Below are 20,796 nucleotides of genomic sequence, written 5' to 3' on the forward strand. Positions count from 1 at the left end.
GAAATAGACATACAAGTCCAGGAAGCACAGGGAGTCCCAAAAAAGCTATACCCAAAGAGGACCACATCGACACATCATCATTCAAATGCCAAAGGTGAAAGATAAAAAGAGAATCTTAAGAGCTGCAAGAGAGAAGCAGAGAGTTACCTACAAAGGGGTGCCTATAAGACTCTCAGCTGATTTTTCAAAAGAAACTTTGCAGGCAAGAAGGGACTGGCAAGAAGTATTCAATGTGATGAAAAGCAAGGATCTACAACCAAGATTACTCTATCCAGCAAAGCTATCATTTAGAATGGAAAGGCAGATGAAATGCTTCCCAGACAAGGTAAAGCTAAAACAGTTCATCATCTCCAAGCCATTATTATATGGAATGTTAAAGGGACTTATTTAAGAAAAATAAGTTCAAAATTATGAACATTAAAATGACAACAAACTCATAACTATCAACAAATAAATCTAAAAAATAAAAACAAAATCCAGGATAGGAGCAGGATCATAAATATGGGGGTCATTTGGAGGGTTATCAGCTGGGAAGAGGAAGGGCGAGGAAGGGGGAAATGGTACAGGGATTAAGAAGCATAATTGGTTGGTACAAAATAGACAGGAGGAAGTTAAGAATAATATAGGAAAGGGTGAAACCAAAGAACTTACATGTACAACCCATGGACATGAACTAAGAGGGGTGGGATTCCTGGAGGGAAGTGGGGTACTAGGCAGAGGGGAGTAAAGGAAAAAAAACTGGGACTACTGTAACACATAATCAATAAAATATACTTTAAAAAAGAATATTTTCATGGTCATTACATGCTGACTAGAGGTACTTGTTGATTTTGGACAAAGCCCTCAGTACCTGCTTGTGGTTCAGTATATAATGTAAATATTAAAGACCTTGACTTTTACTAAAATAAAAAAGTACCTGACAGAAGGTGAGGTTAGAGGGGAGGGGAGGGAGGCAGTGAGAAAGGTGGAGGAAAAGATTAAGACAGTATTTTTACTTAAAAAGTAGAGACCACAGAGATGCTATCAAAAGTTTATTAAATCAAGAACTAGAGATGTATGTATATTTTTAACCTTACCCAATAGACTAAAAATAATAAAATAAGATTTGGGAGTAGAGAATGAATGTACAAATATACTCGCTTTTTATATTATGGAGTTAATAAATATTGTTTAAATTTTATTCAAGTTATAAGAAAATAAGTATATTATCTAGCTATGGAGGAACCAAAAGCAAAATTATATACAGTAAGAGAATTTGCCTTTAAAGAACAGCACTTAGGGTTTAGGAGAAAAGGAAAGAATATGGTGACATTTCAGTATGCACAAATTCTTCTACTGTATTGACTGTGTTATGAAATACATGTATTAATTTCCTTAAAATACAACATTAAAATTATATTTAGGAACTATGTTGTCCCTGTTCAGGATATAACAGTACCTGAAAAATATTATTTGCATTTGTTCTGAAATCCTGTGAGCAATTTTGATGGATTCAAATGAGAGTTAATTTTTTTATTTGTTATTTAATAATGTCGAAAAAGTTAACAAATAAACTTCATAGTTATCACTTATTGAGTATTTGGTCATGTCTTCAAGTTAAAATGGCGTATGTCTGTTTGTTCAAATGAGAAAGACTAGGCTTTGTTGAAACTACATGGTATAACTTTGAGAGACACAGCCCAGGATGTCTGCCTGCAGTGTCACTCTTCTATTCTATTGCAATGCCTAGCCCACTGTGCTGCTGTAAAAGAAAATAGCTTGCACTGAAAAAGCTTGCTTATTTAAAGCCTGGAAGTAGACAAAGGCAAGGGACTTGATTTAAGCTTGCTTTTTTCCCCAAATGTAAAGTATGCTTTGCCACCAAATTTATTAGCACTCTGCCGTCTCTCCAACTGAAGTTTCCTAGGGAATTTTTTTCCCCTGAAAACATATTGTAAGGAATTAGAATTCCCCACTGAGTATGGCTAACAGCTGAGGAAGGCCAATTGGAGAATTTCTGATTATTTTCAATTCATGAGTAAGGAAAGCACTGTATCACTTGTATAAGTCAATTCAATGTGATCTTACTGATTGTACATTAAAGTCAATTATCACAATATGAAAACAAAGATAAGTGACACTTCTTTCAGAAGATGATATCCCATTTAAAACACACACATGCACACACTCACATCCAAATCTCATGGCTTGTCTTTCAGAGCAGTTGAACACTATCCCCTTGGGATTTGTGATGGGGTTGAGATTCTGCCTCTAACATGTTCCCCTGCGATACCTAAGCTGTTGGTACTTTTTAAGTATGATAGTACAGAGAATTTTTACATCGGTGTTTTATTCAATAACAGGTGAACTAAAAACTTAATCAAAAGAATAAAATGTAGCATTATTCACAATAGCCAAGATATGGAAATAGCCCAAGTGTCTGACACATGAATGGATAAAGACAATGTAATATGTACATTTGCAATGGATTATTATTAAGTCCTAAAAAGGAAAGTCTACAATTTTTGACAATGTATATAAACCTGAAGGATGTTAGGTTAACTGAAATAAGACAGTCACAGAAGAACAAATACTGCATGATTCTACCTATATGAAGTATCTAAAAGAGTCAAATTCATAGAAGCAGAGAATCAAATGTTGGTTACTGGGAGCAGGGGATAGGAGGAAATGGGGAGTTGTTTAATGAATATAAAGTTTCAGTTATGCAAGATGGAAAAATTCGAGAGATCTGCTTGTACAACATAGTGGCTATAGTTAACAATACAGTATTGTGTACTTCAAAATGTGAGAGGCGGGTAGATGTCATGTTAAGTGTCCCTATCACCAAATGAAACAGAAGAAGGAGGAAGGTGAGACACAAACTTTGGGAAGTATTGGTTGTCTATGACTTTGGGGTGATGGTATCATGACTATTTGATTATGCCCAAATTCATCAAATTCTACACATTAAATATATGCAGGTCTTTTTATATCAATTATACCTAAGTAAAGTGTTTATATAAAAAAAAGTGTTTGGGTATTAGATTAGCAATAAAAGATGTGAGACTGACACATAGGAGAAAAAGAGAATAAAATCACCAACAAACGAAAGCAGAACTTTGAAACCAGGAGACATATTCTAAGAAACCTGTTTTGTACTTACACAGCTACATTTCTTCGTTGTAATATCAGAATATCTCTTTAAACAGCTTAATGTATATAAATTATATTGGGCCTAAATAATCACAATAAAATGATTAAAACTGTATTAAAATCAAAAAGATCTTTAATTTATTTTCTGTTTGTGCATTTTAGGTTGTGCTAAGCTCCAATAAAATTTAAAAAAATGGATGATTTAGAATTCTTTAAGTCAGTTCTAAAATCCATGATTAATAATCAATCATAAAAGGGAAATTGTGAAACTAAATATTATAACACAGATAATGAATGGGAGGGAGGATGTGGTCTTTTAATTATATATTGGAAAAAGAAAGCCTTTATTTACCTCTTAAGGAATACGACCTTGAAGGAAATTACAAATACTAAGGTTTGACTAAGAATAAGGACATTTGCTCTCAGGGTATGTAGGGGAGGCAGCCAGCCAATCATTTCTCTCTCTCTGTCTCCCTGTCTCTCTGTCTCCCCCCCCACTTCCTTTTCCTCTCTCTAAAATCAATGACCATGTCCTCTGGTAAGGATTTTTTTAAAAGATATTCCATTGTTTGCCACTAAAACATTAATTTCTTTAATTTGTGATACAATATCAATTATGAACATCTTTTGTCATACCTTATCTTTTTTCCTCAAAAATTTTATAATTTTTAACACCATGCATTATAATATCTGTAGATTTAAGAAAAATAAGCATACAAACAATACATATCAACTCATTCATTTATAAAATCTTATACTTACAACTTAAAAAATACTGTCTTAATGAACCCAAATAAAAATGTTCTCAATGACTGAGTCTATATCCAAAATGTAGCACAAACTTAAATAAATCTTAAAGTTTAACCTTGCAAAGCCAAAGAAATGCCAAGCTTTCAAACACATTTTTACCTGGTTTAAAATATTTAAATTAGCAAAAATATTTAAATTAGAAAAAATATTGCTTTTGTTTCTAGAAAAATGTCTAGGCTTTAAGATTATTAAGATTAAGATTTAAAAGATTGTCAAATATGTGACTACAATGAGCCCACAAAAATTCAATTTTTATTTGCCAAGTTAAATCTTCCAGCAAATAGTTGGCAGTGTGTTGTTGGATACTCATATCACAATAATCCTGCCCAAACAGTCATGTTTGATTACTCCCTGTTCTGTGCTGAGAGAGAAAAGTCTAATAAATTCTCACTACTACTTTTCAAACCAGAGAGTAGTCATTACAAACATAAAAGAATAAGACAAAATGAGTACTGGCATGAGCACAACTTTTGTCTTAAATGTTAGATTCTGACAGACTGTAATAAACAAAAATGAAGGAAAAGTCTAAAAGTATACATTTGTGAGACTACACAGTAGGATTATGTCAGTTAGACCTCTCACTATTTTACTTCACATGAAAAATACAAAAATAAATATTTATTTTTCAATTAATATAAAAACATACTCTATAAGGCAGTTCATTACAAAGCATATGTCCCATATATAGGAGTTCCCAGGTCGATAGCATATTAACAATTGCGCAAAGTAAGCTGTATGAACAAGGCATCATAACAAGTAACTGATTCATGAAAACTGTCTCTTTTGTTCAGATACCATTTCAGTTATGTTATGGGCTTAATGGCTGTAAATGATACACAAAATGATAATGTCCTTTAAAAGATACAGTTTACTCTCTCAGAGATAACATATGAACTGCTGTCATGGTGACTGCAGTCACGTGGAGCTGAGTATCGGTCCATCTTGTTGCTCTGACATCCCAGGGGTTTTGGTCTTTACCCATAAAGTACAAGAAGGCAATTTTGTATCGCAGTCTTCAAAAAGTAAAAATAAAAAAGAAAGAAAGAGGAAAAGAAAAAGGCATTCCTTCATTGTAAAGATATGATTAAGAACTTGAACCCACCATGTCTATTTTCTTTCCATTGGCCAGAATTTTTGGCACATGACTACACTTTGCTGTAAGGAGGTCCAAAAAATGTAGCCATGAGCTGGTCAGCCACATACCAAGATAACAACAATTGTGTGTGTGCAGGATAAGGGGGAACTGGATATTGGGAGACAATTAACAGCCTCTGCCACTGTGACTTGGATATCACAGCAGTGCTGCAGGTTACTGTCAAGTCACAACACTAATGCATGAAAAGTATTATTTAAACTGTAAAGCAGTTTATACACTTAAGATATTAATTATACTTTATACTAACGTTTTACTGACCAAATGGAAAAGATAAAATGAGGAAGATGAAGCAGAGGAGATATAGAATTATTCTGTGACACTTTTCACAGGAGGAACATAAAGAAAAATCTTTTTAGATACAGTATGAAGTTCAGTATGGTTATGTGTGGTATGTTAGATTCAGGATGAGTTTAGAGTGTGAACATTATTGCTGTAATTTGAAATGACACCTATTTGCATCAAAATATTTCAGATTACATTCCAATTCATGATTTTTTTCCACACAAACTACTGCCACATCCAGTTTTTTTTTTTAATTCCACACTGTGTGCCAGGAACTGTGGTCATCATTGAAGATGAAGATGAATATTAGTTATGTAAGCGAGAATGCACATGCAGGTTTAAACAGAAAAATTACAAAGCAATGTCTTAAGAGAAATTATAAAGTTATTCTTAAAATTACTATTGGAGGATTCTACAAAGGAAAGGAATTTATGCTAGCAACCATGGCATGTTGGTATTATGTAAAAAATGCTTTAAAAATCCCACATATTAGTGACATGCTTCTGTAAAGTTAAAATATTGAGTAGAAGTTCATTGCAGTTTTGGGAAGTAACAGGTATTACTCAGAATATCTCCTAAACTATAAAAGTCCCTGAAATCTCAGCAAATCTAAACAACAAAAATGTAAAAAAATCTTCAAGTAAACCACTTTACTAGGAAGATCACAGGTAATTAAAAAGGACGAATAAATTCAGTTGATATGAGAATATTGAAGATGAGAAAACCTATATATATATTAACCTATTAGTTATTATATTGTTTTACCCATAACAATATAAAAACAAGGTTGTTTCTTATATTTCTACATTTAGTGAAGGCATTTTATTGAAGGAAGTGGGTATATATGGAATAAAAGACTTTCAGTAATATCTTTAAATATATATATATATATATATATTTTAAAACAACACAACACAACCCATCAAAACATAAAATGATTTCCATTGTGAGAAATTTGAGAGAGTTACTTTTTAAAATTTATAACTATTTCCTTTTATGTTTTTCTAGTTGGATGTTTAAGTACAAAGTGATAAACTGGTAATATTGTTAGACACTAAGTATTCTGGCACTACTGAATCTGTTATTACATTTCATGTCATTATTAAGTCAAAAAACATCCAGGATGTAATTTAGTTTGGGGATATCTTTCTAGCTAGATGGTAAAATTAGAACTCTGAGGCCAACTAGAAAGTCATCTTGAAGTATTGGTTTATAGATTGATGACAGATGCCTTAGCATAAAACATTTGCATATTTCCATTAATTTTGTTTGGTGATTGTACATGCATTCTGAATACATGTAAACTTCCCTGTTTATATTTGAGCCTAACTTTTAGAACATTTTTCTGAAATTAAATTTTTAGCAGAATATTGTATTGTATTCTTCAGGACTTGTTTTCTGGTACATTCCCTTACAATTATATTCTCATAGGTATTTCCTACTTAATGAAACTTAAGGGGTTTTATTTTATTATAATCATAGTATGCCTTAACTTTATCAAATTTAATAGTAAAAATTAGAGTCCTGCTATTCTTTAAGCCCTGAATTTTTGTGATATGAATTAAGAGATCTTAATATATCACTGACCAGAAATATCTCCCACCATATTGATGGCTTTGAAATCCCAGCTTCAAGACCCATTTGTTTTCTTTTTTAAAATAAATTTAATCCTTACCCAAGGTTTTGTTTACTTATTTTAAAGAGAGAGGAAGGGAGAGGGAGAGAGAGAAAGAGAGAAAAACACCAATGTGAGAAGCATTGATTGTGCATCAATTGGTTGTCTTCTGGATGCATCCCAGCCAGGGATCAAACTGGCCACCTAGCTCTGTGCCCTAACTGGGAATTGAGCCCACCACCTTTTGGTGTATGGGACAATTCTCCAACCAACTGAGCCACCCAGTCTGGACAAGATCCATTTCTTTTAAGTGAATTGTAAATTCAGTTGTTCTAAGTTCCTCTCCCTAAATTCCCTTCTTTAAGCTAAATACCAGTCCTGAGACCTGGCAGCTAACTGAGAGCAGGGCTGCAATAGACCACAATGGAGTGCATTGTGAAGATGGAGAGAGTGGGCATTTATATCTTACTTGATGTACCTCAGTGGGAAGATATACCAGAAATGGTGCAAGTGGGTGACTAATGGCATGCTAAAGCAAGAGTAAGATCATGATGTCCAGAGACAAGCTTATGGAAAGCAAGGAAACAATGCAAGGAGATCATACCGAAGGCAAATATGGCCAATTTCACAATTTGGCCAAGGTTTTGGATCTTAGGTAACCTTCATAGAGAAAAATGTTTTAAAGAATAAAAAAATATGAACAGTTTTCCAAGCAACTAAGGCATACAGGGGGCAGCTTATCACTCCAGAAGGTCAGCCTTAAATACTGAAGTAACTGGCAGTTGGGTGAGTGGATGCCTAATCCAGCACACTCCAAAGGGTATTCACCTTGGTGATCTAGTGAGAACTTTTATTTTAAAAGATTTCTACAGTCACACAGGCTTGGAGAACTCGGTATCTTATAAGTCCCTCTTAGAAACCCAAAACTGGTATTAGCATATTAAAAGTTTAAGTTTTAGAGTTAAGAAAATAACCCCTCCCATTTGTGGCAGGATAAATTTGCTCCTAGTTACAAACTATGATAAAAGGAAGATGACTATTATACATTGTACCCAGTAATGACAGCCACATCATTATGATTGATTAAAATACATCTTTGTCAAAAATATCCCTCTTCATGAAAATTTAGCATAAAAGAAAATGTCAAATGGCCTTTACTAAATATTCAAATGTTCCTAATACCTTAAAAATATATACTTGGAAGCAATAACGAACCATCAGTAACAGTGATTGTATTGACTGATTTAAAATGTGAATGTATATTTCACGGAAGGATTATTTATTTGTTGTTAATTGTTGTGGTGATTGTAGGAATGTTGTTTCCTGCTCACCAGAAAATGGACTGACATGCCCAACAGTCAACATGAGGTGCATTAACTGTTACTAAAGTCATTTTATAAATACTAATTCAAGCAAATTTTTAACACATAACCTAAGAGAGATGATGTTGTTTCTGTATCTAATCTCTTCCAGTTTTCCTATATCTGCATCCAAAATTAGGCAGATACAATCAAATATACATAGAGAGCACAGAACCAGAAGAGGCCAAGATCAATCATGGAACTATCTCTAAACCTAAAGTCATTTCTCAAGCACTGCTCCCAACTCTGGACTTTTCTGTTAACACAGGTTTCTATTTTAAGGAAAGGGAAATAAGATATCTTTGATTGGAAGGTTTTGTAACAACACTCATATTTTCTCAATCTTTAGCCCAGTATTGCCTTTCTCTCTGTCTTGAACTATTGAAATAATTGCCTTAAGCTTCACAGATGTCATCTAGTTGTCCCACTGACACACTTGTTTGGATACTTTAGAATGTACTTCTTAAATGATAAGACAATTAAGTTTTGTTTTAGTAGAGAACTTGTAATTAATAAATTACTTACATTTCTAATTTCTGTATAGATCACACCTGTAACAGTGAAACCCTTGGACAATGAGCTGATAAAGCAAAACAGAGGAGACAGAGAGAAAACTGAGAAGGAAGTACAAAATGAATGGGACACGGAGGATGAATGTTTCATATTTCACAATTTTGTCCTGCTTTGCTACAAAGTTGTATAAAAGAGGTTTCCAGAAAGCTTTCAAAGTATCTTAGTATTTATGGTGCTGAACACCTCTCATATATCTATCATTTAATACATGAATGCACTGTGATATCATGAAAGAGTGCAGGCTTGGCATAAGATAGGCATGGATTCAAATGCAACTCTAATTTTTTGACACCAATGCCTTAGGCATCCCTCATATGGCTTAGCCTGGCACTACCTGGTCTTCACACACATTGCCCATCTCTGCAACATTAAGTTCAGTGTACTCTGGAACCACGCAACCTCTCCTGCTTTGGACTCACCAACTATTTTAAATATACTTTATTCTAAGTTCTTCAAGATCCAAAACACAGTTTTGGATTTTTCTCTTTTTGTTTTTTGTTTGTTCATTTATTATTAACATCTTGAACTTCGTTGTTCATTGTTATTACCTCCTAGAAAACAACTATTTTTCTCTGCCCAGTTATTTTTTCTTGGAGGCAGGAGTTATGCTTTTCTCACTGACAATGCTAAGACCAGGAGACATAGCAGCTCTATCTAGTACATAGAAATAAACACAGGGAGGCAGCCAAAATGAGGGGACAAAAACATGTTTCAAATGGAAGAACAGAACAACACTCTAAAAAAAGAACTAAGTAAAACAAAGATAAGCAATCTTCCAGATGAAGAGTTCAAAACACTGGTTATAAAGAGGCTTAGGGGAAGAGTAGACAAACTTCGTAAAAACTTAAGCAAACATATAGATAACATAAAACTGGAGCTAGAAAACATAGAAATGAACCAGTCAGAAATGAAGAATACAATAACTAAAATGAAAAACACATTATAAGGAATCAGCAGTCGAGTATATAGAAGTGGAGGATCAAATCAGCAATTTGGAAGATAAGGAAGTGGAAAACGATCAGAACAGCAAAAAAAAAAAAAAAATCCAAAAAACTAAGTGTATGTAAAGAACCTCTGGGATAACTTCAAGACTACTGATACTCACATCATGAAGTCACGGAAGGAAAAGAGAGTGCAAAGAATAAAATTCTATTTGAAAAAAATGATGGAAAATTTCCCTAACATAGTAAAGGAAATAGATCAACAAGTACAGGAAGCACAGAGAGTCCCAAAAAAGATGAATGCAGAGACCCACACCAAGATACACCATAATTAAAATGCCAAAGGTTAAATACGAAGAAAAAATCGGCAAGAGAAAAGCAGTTCGTTACCTACAAGGGAGCTCCCTTGACACTGTCAGCTGATTTCTCAACAGAAATTTTGCAGGCCAGAAGGTCTGGCAAGAAATATTTGAAGTGACAAAAAGCAAGGACCTACAACCAAGATTACCCAGCAAAGCTGTCATTTAAAATCAAAGGTCAAATCAAGAGCTTCCCACACAAGAAAAAGCTAAAGGAGTTCATCACCACCAAACCAGTATTACAAGAAGTGATAAAGGTCTTCTTTAAGACAAAGAAGAAAAAATATATATGAATAATAAAATGGCAATAAATACATAAGTGTCAACAATTACATTAAATGAAAATGGATTAAATGCTCCAGATAGGTGGCTGAATGAATAACAAAAAAGACCCCTACATATGCTGTCTGCAACAGATTCACTTCAGATCAAAAGACACACACACAAACTGAAAATAAAGGGGGAAAAAAGATATTTCATGAAAACAGAAACAACAAAAAAAGTTGTGGTAGCAATACTTATACCAGACAAAATAGGCTTAAAACAAAGCTTAAAACAAGATGAAGAAGAACCCAGAAATTTTACTGCTGAGTATTTATCTGAAGAAACCCAAAATAATCCTGAATCAAAAGACATATGCACTCCTGTGTTGTCTGTAGCATTATTTACAATAGCCAAGATATGGAAGCAACTTAAGTATCCATTAAGAGATGAATAGATACAGAAAAAGTGGTGCATATATACAATAGAATTATGACTCAACTATTTTTAAAAAATGAAATCTTGCCATTTGCAACATGGATGGACCTACAAGGAACTGCGCTGAGTGAAGAAAGTCAGAGAAAGACAAACACCAGATTATTTCACTTACTGTGGAATCTATAAAACAAAATAAATGAACAAGCAGAACAGAAGCAGACTCATACATACAGAAAACATTTTGACAGTTTTTAGATGAGAGGGAGGTTTCAGGCCTGAGTGAAAAAGATAAAGGGATTAAGAAGTACAGACTGGTAGTTATAAAAACAGTCAGGAGGCTGTAAAACACAGCATAAGAACTATAGTCAACAATATTGTAATGACTATAATGGTGTCAGGCGGGTACTAGATTTATTGGGTGGTCCCTTGTTAAGTTTTAAAAATGTCTAATTGTTACATTGTATACCTGAAACTAATAAAATATTGCATGTCAACTGTAATTTAAAAATTAAAAAAATTAAATTTTAACTCTATATCCATGTCTTTTTCCTAAGATAAAGAGCTATGGGGGAAAAAAAAAAAAAAAAACAAGAAGATAGCAGTATGTTATTTTGTGATGATCAAGTATAAGTTTTTCATAAGTGGGGGTGGAAATCTCTTACTGCTTTATGGTCATTATTATAAAGATAAAATTTAAAGATTATCTAGAAAAATTTGTGATGCCTCCAACATACTTTACTACAAGTTTCTGTTTTTCATCAACCTAAATTCAGCTCATTTTAAAAAATAGATTGTACCTATTCATGAATTATTTGCCCCATCTATCTGTGAGGGTTATTCATAAATGTAAATGATTAGACAAAAATTGTACTTGTGTAGCTGACACCACACTACTGAAATTAAATGGTTATATTTACTACCTGCAAGGTGGAGAATGAGGAAGAAGAGGGGATAGTTAAGGGAGTTAAACAGGATACAGCAAGAAGTCTTTATTCTAACCATGAGGAAACTGTTTTCAGCTCAGACTCCTCTCTGAATGTTAATCTTCTTGCAAAATCATGTGTAAGATAAAACTCTTTCTCCTCTGAGCAGTCGAGGGCCTGGGAGCAAAACCCAAAGTACTAAAAAATCATGTCAGCAGAAAAAGAAACCATTTCAATATAAGTAATTAGGGCTGGCATTTTATAGAGTGTAATTGAGAGATGATACCTCCTTAAAAGCACCCATTGATTAAAACTTAGTATTTAAAGTGAACTTAGTGAACCCTCATAAAAAAAAAAAACTAATAATTTTCTATAAATAGTGAAAATGACCCTAAGTCAAGAAAGGCAGCTCCTATCACAGATCCATGGGGAAAATGAATATTGAGTGGCAGAGGAAAGGATGAGCAGGATTTCCCTGAGAAGGGAAAGTATGGAGAAAAAAAGTGTTCTTTTAACTGTATCTGTCTAAATGTTATAACTGGTTCCTTAATAAAAGGAATTTTAAATTTATATTAGAAACATAGAGTATTTCATTTACATTACATTGTTAAAAGTATGCTTAGTTTTACTATATGATAAAGTATCTATGGTTCTCAACTCTTGAGTGTCAGTTCATTCCCAACTAATTTTTATTTTCACCTTAATAAGATCCTGAGATAAAAACTCATTCATGTATTGTGATATTTGCACATGGATGAACTGATTATTACATTCAATAATTAAGAACCTGGGGAGAAAAAAACCAGTAAATAATAACACCAATAACTTGATATAATAAAAGTTACTTTTTCCTAAGTATTTTCTAGTTAAATTTGCATGTGAAAGATATAGAAAAGGATATAAAATAATTATGATTTTCTGACCATCCTTTGTTCAGTTTATTTTCCATTCCTTCCTCTAATTTATATGCACATAATTGATAGATTCTATTTAGTTAAATATATATTTATAGAATAAATATGTATCCAACAGTGCACTGGACACTGTGGAAATAATAATGAATGACAGATACTGGCCTCAGATTCTTAGCATTCACTGGGAAACCAAATAAGGACACAGGAAACACATTATGATGGAAGGTTAAGATGCTATGGGAAGCCCAAAAGAGCTCCCTAGAACAGACTATTGGACGTAGAGAAGGCTTACCAGAAGAAGTGGGTTTTCAAGATGCACTACACTGAACATCCAATTGGTAGCGAGGTGAATATGATGAAACATGTCCCGTGTAGGGTCACTGGAAATTTGAGAGACAAAAAGAGAAGTAAAGATGGATCATGTGTGAAAGACATCAACCTCATAATCCATTTCAGGAGCAGAAGGGAGCCGTTACCCTACTTAACAATACAATAGAATTTTCAAAGTTAAACATTTCAATGAACCACTTTCTGTTCACCACCACCACCACCCTCTTCTGATACTGGGATCCCCCATCCTGGGAAGAGACCCTGAACCAGATAATGAATTGGCAAAAAGATTTTGGTAAAACGGGAAACAGGAAAGTCATCATTGTTGTTGCAGGACCCACGAAAAGAAATGATCTTGGACTAACTAAGTTACCAGAAGGAAAAAGAAAAATAGACAAAGTAACAGAGACATTTATAAACCACAAACAGAATCTACTCATCGGTTAGATGTGGTTTTAGTGAGGAAGACTGAGTAGTCAAATATAACACAGATTTATAGCTTGAGTAACCAAAAGCATAGCACTGCTATTCCCTTAGCTATGAGGAGTTCATTTGTGTGAAGGTAAGAAGATCAAAAATTAAATGTTCTAAATGTTGGATTTCATGTGCTTTTGGGAGAATCAAGTATAAGTGTTCCATAGACAGCTATATATATAGACCTAGACAGTTAGATATATGTCTACATATGTGGGAGAGATCTAAATTTCAGAGGCTACAAAACTTTATATAATCTACACATTTGTCAGAGTTGATAAAAAAGATATATCTTTATTCTTCTTATTCCTATTTATATATCACCTTTGTACTAGATCCCAATGCCTCACACCTACCCAGGAATGTCATCATATCTTATCCATTATCCCATTATTCTCATCTTTCTCTTCCTTACTGGATCCTTTCCATCATCATTTATATATGCTAAGCTTATTTCATGTATTTGATAAGTAAGCAAATAAGAAAAGCTCTTGTCTCCAGCCATCATCCTACATCCTCCTTACTAACAGGACTGCCTATGCATTCTATTTTCAATTCCTTCTGAAGTCTGGCTTCTGTCTTTCATTCCCATCAACTGCCATTATCTCATAAAAATTACTCTATTTTTGCACTAAAATTGTACTTCTTGCTTTGCTGTGAAATTCAACAACTCTTCTCAGCCTTGATACTGAGGTGCTTTGAGCATCACTTGACACGGTGACCAGTCCCTCCTTATGGAAACCCTCTCTAGACTGTGTCCAGCTAATTTTCTGGTTACTGCTCCTAGGTCTCCTTTACAGGGTTCTTTCCTGGCCCTCAAAAGCTGGTATTTTTTTCTTATTCATACTCTACACATATGCCCACTTGAGGTCATCTATTCCTATTAATAATTTTGTGTCAATGACTTCCAAATCTATGTTTCTGGCACAGTACTCTCTCTGAGAAGAGTACATAGCAACAAGGTGAAATCTCCTCTCTTTAGCAAGGCGTCGTCTTGTCTTGCAACCCCTTATAATGCTGTCAGTCCAACATGTTTACTGACTGTTGCATGACACGCCACAAATGAGGACACCTGTGTCCTCTGCTCCCAGCTATTCTCTAATCTAATCTAAAATGCCCTACTCCCTTAGTCTATTAAGTTATAGTTTATCATCCTTTTAAGTAAAAAAAAACTCAAAACTTACTGTTCCTGGAGACATATCTCTAATCACTCCTTCCTCTGAATGTTCATCATACCATACTGTATCATCCACCTAGTACAGAAATAATTTAAAAACTCATCTTGAATGAATATGCTGACTCACAGGTAACATCAACCTAGAGTTCAGTACCGAAGAAGATTCACATGTCTCCATATCCATACACAGCAGGAAAGTGTCATGATTGATTATCAATGCCTACCATGAGCACAGAGAGAAGGAGCAGCCTCAAGTCACATAGTTGGCCTCCATGTCATAGTCCTTAAGATATCTTATCTTTATCGTTGTGTAATTATATTTAATTATTCTTTACCTTGATTGTAATTGCTCTGCCCTCAACGCAAGATTTTAAATCCCAACAAATTAAAAACTGGATCTTAATCTATTTCATATTCTCATGAAAAAAAATTAATGATCAATAAGTGTTTGATGAGAAAGAGAAGAGATGCTAGCAAAGTAATTTTTAGAAGTAAAAATATATGTGGTGTGCAAAAAAAAAAAAACTTTCTAAAAAAATTGATATCTTAGTATCCATTCTCTAAAAGTACATTCCAAAGTTAAATCACCTTCCTTTCTACTGACCCAGATGGGATAATTATGCTTTCAGAGAACATATTTTTCTTTTGAATCTCATGCAATCTCCTTTTAACAATATATCAGTTTTAAAGTATATACTGTGGTTAAAATGGCTTCTACAAAACTATGCATATGGCCTTTATTAAATCCAAACTCAGATTCCAAAGTTAAATATTCTTATTTATTTTCCATCTTAGTAAAACAATAGCTTGAGATGTGGGGTGCATTCAAATTTAAAACATATTTTGGAAGATGTATGTAGAGTGTTATACTAAAACAATGTTACAATGTTACAAAAATGAAAAGTGACAAGGGCCAAAATATCTAAAAGGAATGTTCTCTTGCACCTCCCTTTCCCTGTCATTGCCCATGACTCATCAAATGGCACATATTCTTTGGGATGCTCTCATAGTTACACCATAAAAAGTGTATGCTTCCCAGTATATATGAAGAGCTCTCTATATATAGAAAAACTAAATTTATGGAGTAGATTTTTAAATACTTCATATTTTAATTCAGTTTTCTAGTAATTCTACTATTCTCTTTAACATCTTTTGTACAACGTTATCATATTAATGGTAGGTGGCTTAAAATCGATTACCAGCTTTTCAAACAACAAATATTCAGTTTCCAAATTTAGCCTTTTAAATTAGTGCTCTTTCTTTCCATGTTGTACCATTCCTCCTGTAACTCTGAAGAAACAAGCACTGTATTACAGAGACATGGTTCTGAAATGATGCTAAGAAAACTGTGCATTAAAAATACTATGCCTGTTTGATTGAATATCGGAGAGGAAATATTCTTTGGAGTCAGACTAGATTTCAAATCACTCTCCATGAGTTACTCTATTATCTCAGATAAGTTGTTTAACCTCCATATGACTTTGAACAAGTGTGTTATTTGCAAAATAAGAATAGTAACACCTATTACATTAAAGTAGGCTGTAGTAAAAGGAAATCATGAGTATTATTTAAAAAGCACAGTGCCTTACAGCATAAAAAGTGATTAACAGATGCTAGCTCAGATTGTTTTCCTATCAAATGATCAGAAATAAAGTTACAAGCAAAAATATAGATTTAAACACACATTTTTTTCTTAAAATATATATAAAAGTATTCGCTTGGCTGAAATGGGAAAAGAAAATACCAAATTATATATATATATATATATATATATATATAATTTTTTGTAAGTACCAATATCTAAATATATGATCTACCAAGTTAGCTGGATTGATGTACATTATTTCTCTTGTCCCTTCTTGCTATTTGATAGTGTTCTCTGGATAAGATGTTAGAACTCCCATGGTATCATGAAGGTTTAAAAATAGAAAAGCAGGAGACAAATGCTGCCTCATGAATTTCAGGGAAATGAAAGCTAAAAAGATGGAGTAAATAAAATAAAAAGCAGAGTAAGAATTAGAGTTTTAAAAATGTATAGTTCAATAACCTACACATAAAAGAAGTCTCGAGGGTTCAGAATACACATCTTAGACTTCTGTAACCCTTTGGAAGTCCAGAACACTAACCTGATATTAGTTGTTTAGAGACAAATAATTTTGTTTGTTTCAGAATATGTATAGAGTGATATCTTGGGTATTATTACTTTACTGTTTCCTAGCCTATATGTCCAAGAAAAGCTACCATGTTCTAGTTAGTAGAACAATAGATTCATAGAATGTCATATTTCAAGGAATAACTGATCATCGGACCCAGTAGTTATTGGTCATTTACTGCGCATTATGTCTCAAGGAAATCACAAACGTGTTCTTTCCATTAAGTGATAATAGTGGTAGTGGTTTCAAAATATGACTGTAAGAGTTAATGCGGCAGCACATCACAAACCCCTCAAATCCTAAGTTTTATGTAAGATCAAAAACAGTAAAAATATGTTAAAAGCCTGAAAGCTGCTCTTGAATGTAAAAAGACAGGATTTCTGTATAAAAACACTTTATTATGCTCTTTGAAGCTGCAGACAACTTGGGAGGGTGAAATTTTATTTTCTCAGCTGTTCCAGTGACACATAATTCTATGAAAAAAAAATCAGACCTAGATATGAAATAGAGGGCACCTGGAGACAGAACATTGAAAAGCTAAATTTGAAATGAATAGTTGAACTAATGCATAAATGTTATGGGTGTAAATGTTTTACCCATGCTTCCTTTGCTAATTGCATTTGTTTCCCGCTGCTGCCCTTATTGTCATGATGTTTTTAATACGAAATCTGTGTGTGTGGGGAATGAGGCCTGTTACCTTTCATGTTTAAAGTTTCTGAAAAACAGTGACCTACATTTAGTTCAACGGTGAAAAGACTTACAAGAATGCTGGATAATGCTGATTTATCTAAACCACTTTTTATCAGTCTGAGGAAATAACAATTGACAGTTTTTTGTTTTTTGTTTTTAATTTTATTTTTTGGTTATTCAATTACAGTTGTCCCATTTTTCCCTCATTGTTTCCCCCTCCCAGCCCATCCCTTCTCCCACAATTATATCCCTCCCCGCTGTCCATGTCCATGAGTCATTTATACATGTTCCTTGACTAGACCCTTCCCTTACTTATCCCCCTTCTCTCCCTCCCCCCTCCCACCTACTGACTACTATTCTGCTCTTTGCCTATTTAGTTCATTTGTTTGTGTTGCTCTTTAGTTTCCTGTATTAGGTGATATCATATGGTATTTTGCTTTCTTTGCCTGGCTTATTTCACTAAGCATAATTCTCTCTAGTTCCATCCATGTTGTCGCAAATGGCAGGAGTTCCTCCTTTCTTTCTGCTACATAGTATTCCATTGTGTAGATGTACCACAGTTTTTGGATCCACTCATCTACAGATGGGCACTTAGGCTGTTTCCAGCACTTGGCTATTGTAAACAGGGCTGCTATGAACATAGCGGTGCATAGGTTTTTTTGAATTAGGGTTTTAGGATTTTTTGGGTATAATCCTAGCAGTGGAATCACTGGTTCAAATGGCAGTTCCATTTTTAGTTTTTTGAGGTAATTCCATACTGTTTTCCATAGTGGCTGCACCAGTCTGCATTCCCACCAACAGTGCAGTAGGGTTCCCGTTTCTCCACATCCTCGCCAGCATTTCTTGTTTGTTGATTTGTTGATGATGGCCATTATGACTGGTGTACGATGGTATCTCATTGTGGTTTTTACTTGCATCTCTCTGATGGCCAATGATGTTGAGCATTTTTTCATGTGCCTATGGACCTTCTGTATGTCCTCTTCAGAGAAGTGTTTGTTCAGGTCCTTTGCCCATTTTTTAATTGGGTTGTTTGTTTTCTTGATGTTGAGTTGTATAAGCTCTTTATATATTTTGGAGATCAGTCCCCTGTCTGTGATATCATTGGCAAATATGTTTTCCCATATGGTTGGTTTCCTTTTCATCTTGCTGATGTTTTCTTTTGCTGAGCAGAAACTTTTTAGTTTGATGTAGTCCCATTTGTTTATTTTTTCCTTTATTTCTCTTGCCTTAGGAGATGTATCCATGAAGATATTGTTACGTGTGATATCTGAAATTTTCCTGCCTATGTTTTCCTCTAGGACTTTTATGGCATCACGGCTTACATTTAAGTCTTTAATCCATCTTGAGTTTATTCTCGTGTGTGGTGTAAGTTGGTGGTCTAGTTTCATTTTTTTGCACGTCCCTGTCCAGTTCTCCCAGCACCATTTGTTAAAGAGGCTCTTCTCATTCCATTTTATGTTCCTTCCTCCTTTATCAAAGATTAGTTGACCATAGAGGCCTGGGTTTATTTCTGGGCTTTCAATTCTGTTCCACTGATCTATATGTCTGTTTTTATGCCAGTACCGGACTGTTTTGATCACAATGGCTTTGTAGTATTGTTTGATGTCTGGTATCGTGATTCCTCCTGCTGTGTTCTTCTGTTTCAAGATTGCTTTTGCTATTCGGGGTCTTTTTTGGTTCCATATGAATTTTTGGAGGATTTGTTCTAGGTCAGTGAAATATGTCAATGGTATTTTAATAGGGATTGCATTGAATTTGTAAATTGCTTTGGGTAGTATGGCCATTTTGATGATGTTGATTCTTCCCATCCAAGAACATGGTATTTGCCTCCATTTATTTGTATCTTCCTTAATTTCTTTCTTCAATGTTGCATAATTTTCAGTGTACAGGTCTTTTATCTCTTTGGTTAAGTTTATTCCTAGGTACTTTATTTTTCTTGTTGCTATAGTAAACGGTATTTTCTTTTTTGCCTCTGTCTCTGATATTTTATTGTTGGTGTAGAGAAATGCCTGAGATTTCTGTATATTTATTTTGTACCCTGCTATTTTGCCAAATTCGCTTATTATATCAAGTAGTTTTTTAGTGGAGTTTATAGGGTTTTCTAGGTATACTATCATGTTGTCTGCAAATAGTGATAGTTTTACTTCTTCTTTCCCAATTTGGATGCCTTTTATTTCTTTGTCTTGTCTGATTGCTGTGGCTAGGGCTTCCAACACTATGTTCAATAGAAGTGAGGAGGGTGGACAGCCTTGTCTAGTTCCTGAGTTCAGGGGGAATGCTTTCAGTTTTTGCCCATTGAGTATGATGTTGGCTTCAGGCTTCTCATATATAGCCTTAATTATGTTAAGGTATGCTCCCTCTATTCCCATTTTGCTGAGTGAAGCTAGATATTCTTTCCTCTTCACTACCTAAGCTCTGCTAAAACAGAGCAGTAGAATGATTATCTGTAATATATTTGTAATTAAGGTCTACATATTCATCATCATCATGCTCAGTTTTGATGTTGTTGTATTGAAGGTTGGATGAAGGAAAAAAAAATCTCATGGTGCCATTAGTACATATCTGCAAAAACTACAACTTCACCTTATTTTGTGCAATCACAATGTAGAGCTAAATCCTGGAGAAAAAATAATCAGGAAAATGAATGCTTGTATAATTTAACTCACTGCCTAACTTCAAACTAACCACAGAGTTATTTTTCTTCTGATTTGTAGAGTTGAATGTCAAATAATATAGTGATCTACTGGAAATTTTTTAAAAATTTATCTTCATTTTTGCTTCTTTTTTCTCAAAAAATATTCAAAGTAAAAGATAGAAAAAATGTCATTTGGAGGAGTAAATGTTTGTAAAATTGGGGGTTTATTTTTCATATATCTAAAATAAGTTAATAAAGAATTTTAAAATATATTTATCACTTTTAATTAGAATAAATATTATGATGATAAAGTATGCAAAGAGTATATAATATATATCCAAATGACTCCTGCAACTTAACTGAGTGAGGCTGTAATTGACATGCTATCTTAATGCCCTGAAGAGGTAAATCACCCACACAAAAGGGCCCAACTGTTTTTCAAATGCCTTAACAAAGGAAAACTAAATCTGTGTGATCTAAATTCCATAGTTCTTTTTTATTAGTTCTTTTTATTTTTGTTTTTTCTCCTTTTATATACTCTCTCTACACTATATATTCAGCGCTTATGCATG

Source organism: Furipterus horrens, unplaced genomic scaffold (genome assembly GCF_987537825.1).
Source record: "Furipterus horrens unplaced genomic scaffold, mFurHor1.1.pri manual_scaffold_8, whole genome shotgun sequence".
Lineage (NCBI taxonomy): Eukaryota > Metazoa > Chordata > Mammalia > Chiroptera > Furipteridae > Furipterus > Furipterus horrens.